Genomic DNA, 6,750 nt, shown 5'->3' with positions numbered 1-6,750 from the left:
ACGACTGCGCTACCCAGGCGCCCCTATATATGTAATTTAAACACAAGTATACATATATACATATACATACATATCTATATACAAATTCTATATAAATTCACAGATCTGACGTGTATTAGGGAAGACCCCACACCTGTAAATTTTATGTGCATTAATAACAATTTTAAGCAGAGACTATGTTCTTATTTATAGTAAAAGAAAATAAAAACACTGTCTTTAACTATAGATCCACCAATAGGAGCATAAATAATAAACATAAAAACAACAGACACTTTACACGTTGAAAAATAGAGACGGTATTGTTTGGCCTTGAAATTGTAGGGAACAGGGGCTCATGCATGTTCTAAGGCTAAGGCGTGCATGACATGATACAAATGGTATTTATTTTTAAAAAGATTTGTCTGCCGGATCAGGGAAGGTGGAAGAGCAAAAGAGACTCAGGAGCCATTAGGTGGCAATTAATGTGATAAAAGAGGTGAGATGAGCTACGTGGAGATATTGAGTTGTAAGAGACGGATGTTAATCCTTCACACGCACCATATTCTTAGAAGGCAAGAACATTGGCGCGGTGGTGCCTGTTTAGTTCAGAGAGATACTTGTCAAACACACTACCGTCTCCATTTTACTTGGGACTTAAAAAGAATAATAATCCTTAAGATGTTCCACATGTGCTTTTCAAAAGCTCTTGTCGCTAAGCCAATAAACCAATTAGATCAGCCTAAACAAATTCTTACCGTTTTGAGAATTTCCTGTACCTTATGCATGTGTAAACATTTAAGGCATTATAAACATTGTAAGAGCAGAGAAACACAATTTAGGCATCTGCTTGTCAAATGAAGTTCTCCCAGTTTTCTATTTCCACAAGTTTCATAAAAATCTTCATGGAGAAGTATCAGCAGATGAAAACAAACAAACTAATCCAAACGATTGTGGATTTACCTTGTGGACAGTAAACTGTTATCCGCACTGTAATTCCATTATTTCTGAGTCCTAGATGCCCATTCATGTGCTACAGTTTAATCTGAGAATGCACTACAAAAGGGAAAGAACCAATTTTCTTAGGAAAAAATTCTAATTATACACTTTTACAGGTCCTATAAAAAATATTTAATTAAACACTGTTCTCTCTAACAAACATAAATCAACAAATCCAGAATGCTATAAATTAAGCACCAAAAGATGAGCCATTAAAAAAAAAACAAACTTCAGGGCATCTGGGTGGCAGAGTCAGTCAAGCGTCGAGCGTTGGACTCGGTTTCAGCTCAGGTTATGATCTCAGGGTGGTGAGATCAAGCCTAGGATCGGGCCCCTCGTGGAGTCTGCTTAAATTTCTCTCTCCCTCTCCCTCTGCCCACTCCCATGCTCCCATTCTCTCTCTCTTTCAAATAAATAAGTAAATCTTAAAAAAGAAAATCTTCTATTCGTTCTGTGATTTATATTTTACAAAGCATCACTACATACATAACATTTGGTCATGATGATGGTGACCAGGATGAATATTTCTGTCTTGGCCATGACAATGACTTGGGTTCCCAATAGATGTAGTTTAAAGGGTACACTATAGACAAATGTGTACCATTTGTTAATATGGGACATTGACTTTCAAGCATTTCCCTCATCTCCCCTCCATGACCTCCCTAACACCATCCCCATCACCCCTAGTCAAAGTCTAATGTATAACACTGAACATGTAACATTCTCCTGAAGCCTTGTTTCTATCCTAAAAATTTATGTGAGTTTCAACTATTCTGTCATAACGTGTCCATATTCATTGTGATATAAATGGTTCTCCCCCACCTACTGATCTTTCAGGAAAATGTAGCACGTTGATTACATGGCTTTGAGGATACCAGCACACTCTGTCACATATGGCCAGCTAAGTTGGAGAAGCACTTCGATAATGTTGAAAGATCAGATCCCGGTGGACTAAAAAGTAGGTGCAAAAAGAGTTTTCAGCCCCAAATCTCCATCTCTGTGTCTGTTACTTTGTTACACACTTACCCTTCTGGTAGAGGTGGGAAAAATATCAGGCCGCAACTCTCAAGGAGAGGAGACCTTCATCCTTTTTCTTCACCAAACATACTGGCTTCCCAGGGAGAGGTGAGCAGAACGATACAACCCAAAAGGAAGACCCAAGAGGATAGGGCCCCAAAAGAAGAACAAAGAGTTGACCTATTATGGAAATAAAAAAAGCTTTGAATTCTCTCCATTTCTAATTTTCAGTTCTCACTTCTTAGTGCTATAGCAATTCGCATTTTTAAACTTAACTCATTAAAATGCTTCTCTTTAGGGATTGACTTGGGCCCTTTTCCCCTCAAAGAGGTGAGATTCTGAGCATGATCATCCCCCACACTTGGAACTTTCTTCTTTGAACACAAGGAGATTCACAGTTAACCACATACTGTTTTCTACTTGAAGGGAAATTGACACATTAGGATTAGGACATTAATTCTCCATCTTTGCCATTTCTTCCATGAGTCAACCTGTAGCCAATAGATAACTCAGTTTCTTAATGTCTTCCAATTCCTCCTTTGGGGTACATCTAGAAGTTTCTGAATGAAATCAGGTCATTGCTTTGATAATCTTCACCACAGCCCGACTGTACATTCTATCAAAAAAATTACCTTCTATTTATTTGTCATCTCAAGTCATCATATTGTACCACCAGTTCCATTAGATATTTTATGCAATGCATAACAGGTAATAAAAAATTGCCAATCCATGTCAGCCCCTGGGAGAGTGCTGGGGCTAGCGCTCGGGGGATGGGTTGGGTGGAAGGAGCCATGAGGGGCCACCTGGAGCCCCCACTGTGCATTCCTGGGCCCCATCCCCCAAAAGCTAGGCAGAGCCAGGTTTATTGGGGGAAACAAGAGGGACAGCCGGGCACCTATCCCACCATACTGTGCAGGGGCCCAGCCTTTCTCCCCTGTGCCAGACCACCCAGATGGGGGATCTCCAGGCCCTCCCCGTGTGGTCTAGCCCAGCCTGCCCAAGTCGTCCCACCAGTTCTACCAATTGACCACCGCCCAGCCCCACATCCTGCACTGGCTTGCCAAGGATCCGGGGATGGGCAAGGGCCATCTGGCCCACTCTGGAGTCAACAGTGTGTCTCAGGCGAGGCCCAGTGGTGATCCATAATGGGAATCCAGTCAGTTTGGGAGCGGACTGGATTCAGCTTCATTCAGCATTACTACGAGTGATTTCATAACGCCAGAACCCCATAGGTGCAATTTATATTGATGCATCATGCCTTACACGCATCTCCGTACATGAGAGGGAGAGCAATCCCAGGGGAAAGCTGCCATTGTGGAGAAGTTGCCTAGCCTTCTGTTGCAGGAAATCCAGCACAGCACCACAGCGCGGGACCATCAGCCCAGCGAGACGGGAGCATCATCGGCATAGTCACTGGCCCGCTCAAGGTGATGAAGACCCCAGCATGGGCTTCCACCAGATGTTCCCCTAAAGAACATCAATGGTGCATGGGTTTGCATCAACGGATGTTCAGGCTTGCCCTGTGCAACTTTGGCTGACCTCCTCCTCCCAGCCTACCATTCTTGCTCTTTCCTCCTCCTCCTCTTCCTGACACTATTCACAAGTGTCCAGATGCTCCGCATACCAGCACAAAAGCTCAGGGCAGCCGTGGGAACCGGCGCAGCTACTCCGGGTGTCCCGCCTGAGGTTCGGATGCCGGATTGCTTGCATCTGACCAAAGGTTGTGTTGTTCCAGAGCCTGCCTTGGGAAGACTTAAGTAACGCAAAAGGTTGTCTTTTGTTTGTTTTGTTTCAATCTACTGACAAGTTGCTCAGTAACCCAAAAATGTGAAGGAGAAAGTCTCCGCCTCACTGCCCAGGTCCTGGTTTATTCTGAGGTTTCGATGCCATATTATACAAAACAAAACTTGAAATTTTCTTAAGAAAAAAAAAAAGACAAAACAAACCCAATCCCAGCAAAACAAAGAATGTGGTAACATCTCTGCTGGATAAATAACCATATTTACTGTCATTTCAGGCTCATCAAATGCAAGTTAATTCAATTACTCCAGGGAATACTGCTTCTAAGCAGAAGAGCCGGAATTCAAACCCGGGTCTGATGGACCCTGAAAGGGAAGTAAGTGCTTGATCATTTTACTGTCCTGTGTCCTCCCCTTTAGTGCCCGTCCCAGATAACTTAAACTCTTACATTTTCTTTTCCAGTGTAGGTAATGTTCTTTCAATGCCTCTTTCCCCAACAATGTCTGCAAGTAAATGAAAAACCAAAAATAGTTTTTAAAAAGGAATGGTCTATTAAGGAAGAAGAAAACCAAGAAAAGTAAACCTTTGTACTGTTTAAATAGTTTTCACTATTTAAATTTATTTTCTGAAACTAGTAGGAATAAGAGGCTAAACAATTCTCTAGCAATACTAAAGAAATCCCCCCAGGTGTTCACTATAAGAAGATAGTGCATTGTTACAGTATATTTTCACCTTAGAATTACAGTACGAGTCTTCTCTGTAACATAAAGCTCAGAATCCCAAGACCGCTTTTAATTGTGCTTTTAAAATTATAAGAAGTTTAGAGACAGCTTAGGGAAAATTGAAGAAAATTTGTTTAGAAAAACCACTTCCAATAGTAAATAAAAGGACTAGGGTGTAGGCGTGTATCTGGTCAGAGAGCATCTACCTGAACCCAAAAGTTCCCCAAAGCAGCAAGAGAAGCACCTTGCCCTTTAATAACGCTGATCAAAAGCTTTTGTCATAATTTATCAAAATAGTGGCTGATTGGCTAAGTCCTTCTAAAAACCTAGAAGTTCTGTCAGGTCAAAGTTCAGGTACACCAAATGGACTCAGGAAAAAGAAAAAAAACAAAAACAAAAACCACCACTTTCATCTTTAAAAAACCCAGACTTGTTAGAAACTAGTTTTCTTTAGTGTCACATAGCAATTTCCTAAGCACCACATTTCTTTTAAGATGATACCTTACTTTTTTTGTTGTTGATTTGATCAACATCCCTGTTGTCCTCGTCACTGGCATCCTCGCTGTCCTGCCGTACTTCTTCCCACTCTCCTTCTGTTCAGTTGACGTTTGTCGAGAGTGATGCATTATGGGGCTGGGTAACTTCGTGTCTGTTACCACGTGGGTTACAGCAATAACAGTACTTACGTTCTCAACGATTTTCAGAGTTACATAGCATGATACTACGAAATAGTATAATATGTGAAATATTATGATAATATTATTATCATAGTGATAATAGTGAAAGTCTATTTTTTTAAGAAAGTGACAAAACAATACAGAACTTTGAATATTATTATTATACATCTTTATGATCAATTTCTAGTGTCATTAAAATCTTCGAAAAGTCTTTAAAATTCATTTTCAATGGCTACTCAAACATGTTTGAGTCATTCTAAAATAAGCTATTTACATTTTACAGATGGGATTTGTATCTTCTTTCTCTGAAAAGAAAATAGACAAATGTCATGGTCTATTTTTATTAGGAAGAATGTTTCAAATGTACTGGCTTTAAGAAATTAGGAAACAAATTGATTAGATAGTAGTATATCCAAGAGCCTTTCCACAGGAAAGCTAAAGATTTATATTATTTCTTGTTTACAATTTCTTAAAACCACTCATACAAACAGACGTGACCCACAGTATGATTTAAGGTAATCTGGAGCACATTGTGTATGTCTGTGTGTGTATATACATATATTTGTTTTTAATTTGTTATATATGTGCCTGTTTGAGACAGTTCACTCAGTTACTAGCTCACTGCATTAACAGACTGAGGACTTACTCATAAGGAAATGTATGATGTATATTCTCTGTACAGTGATGGCAACGGCAAGCGGTTTTGGGATACGACTTACGTTACAAAAAACCCTCGGTGTGCAAATAGAATACATCATTCAACCTACTTAGGAAAAATATATACAAAACAGTATGTTTTCCATAAATATCTTTTTGGTAATATTGAAAATGGAGTAAACATATTTGCAGCGTGCCGGCATATCTTATTCTCTTCAATTGCCAGAACTCGAAGTTGAACAGCATTAAAGCAATAAGACTGAATACAAAGCAACGTGAGGGGAAACCTGAATGCAGTGCTGTGCCCCAGATTCTGTATAGAAAGATTATAGGACAAACAGAAGAATTCCAAGTTATATTAACCTATACGCTTTTAGCTTTCCCAATTCTAAACTAAAACTAATCAAATGCAGCCATTTCCCCCCACACACACACAATCCTATAATGGTTCATGCACAGATCTTGGTGTTGACCTGAGAACCTTGTTCATGAGTAGATAAATATTTCTAAATGTTAAGATTCCAAGGTGAGTCGCGGCAGGTGCCATGTGAAACTCTGAACAGCACAGATGGTCTATCAACAGTTAATTAAGTAGCAGGTCCTAAAAGGGCAAGCTGCAGACCCAAATTCGGCAGTCAATTCTAGGGTCCTATAAAGAGGAAAGCAAAACTTTCTGGGAGCTGGCCTCAGGACACTGTGACATCATTGGGAGAACCAGACAGCAGTGCACACACATACACATACACGCCGGCACATGCAATCCACAATACAGACCGGAAGAATGATGTCAAGACAAAGACAGGGGCTTGGGATAGAGGTAATGAGATCTGAGGTCCTCAGCACAGATCTCAAGTCTTTGTCAGCATCTTTAATCTTGTTTAATGCAACTGGGACAAAAAGTCATTAGCCTTTCCCATCTGTTCACATAATTATATAAAACAGGAGTGGGGTCCATATCCTAT

General features: G+C 40.2%; 1 pseudogene; it reads left to right on the top strand.

Annotated features, from left to right (window-relative positions):
• The first annotated feature begins 3,137 nt into the window (after nucleotides 1-3,137).
• LOC123776724 (nuclear transport factor 2 pseudogene) lies at nucleotides 3,138-3,530 on the top strand (annotated as a pseudogene).
• The last annotated feature ends 3,220 nt before the right edge of the window (nucleotides 3,531-6,750 follow it).

This window comes from Ursus americanus, chromosome 10, assembly GCF_024610735.1.
Source record: "Ursus americanus isolate L20-20 chromosome 10, mUrsAme1.1.p, whole genome shotgun sequence".
Lineage (NCBI taxonomy): Eukaryota > Metazoa > Chordata > Mammalia > Carnivora > Ursidae > Ursus > Ursus americanus.
This window is presented reverse-complemented; position numbering and strand designations above follow the sequence as displayed.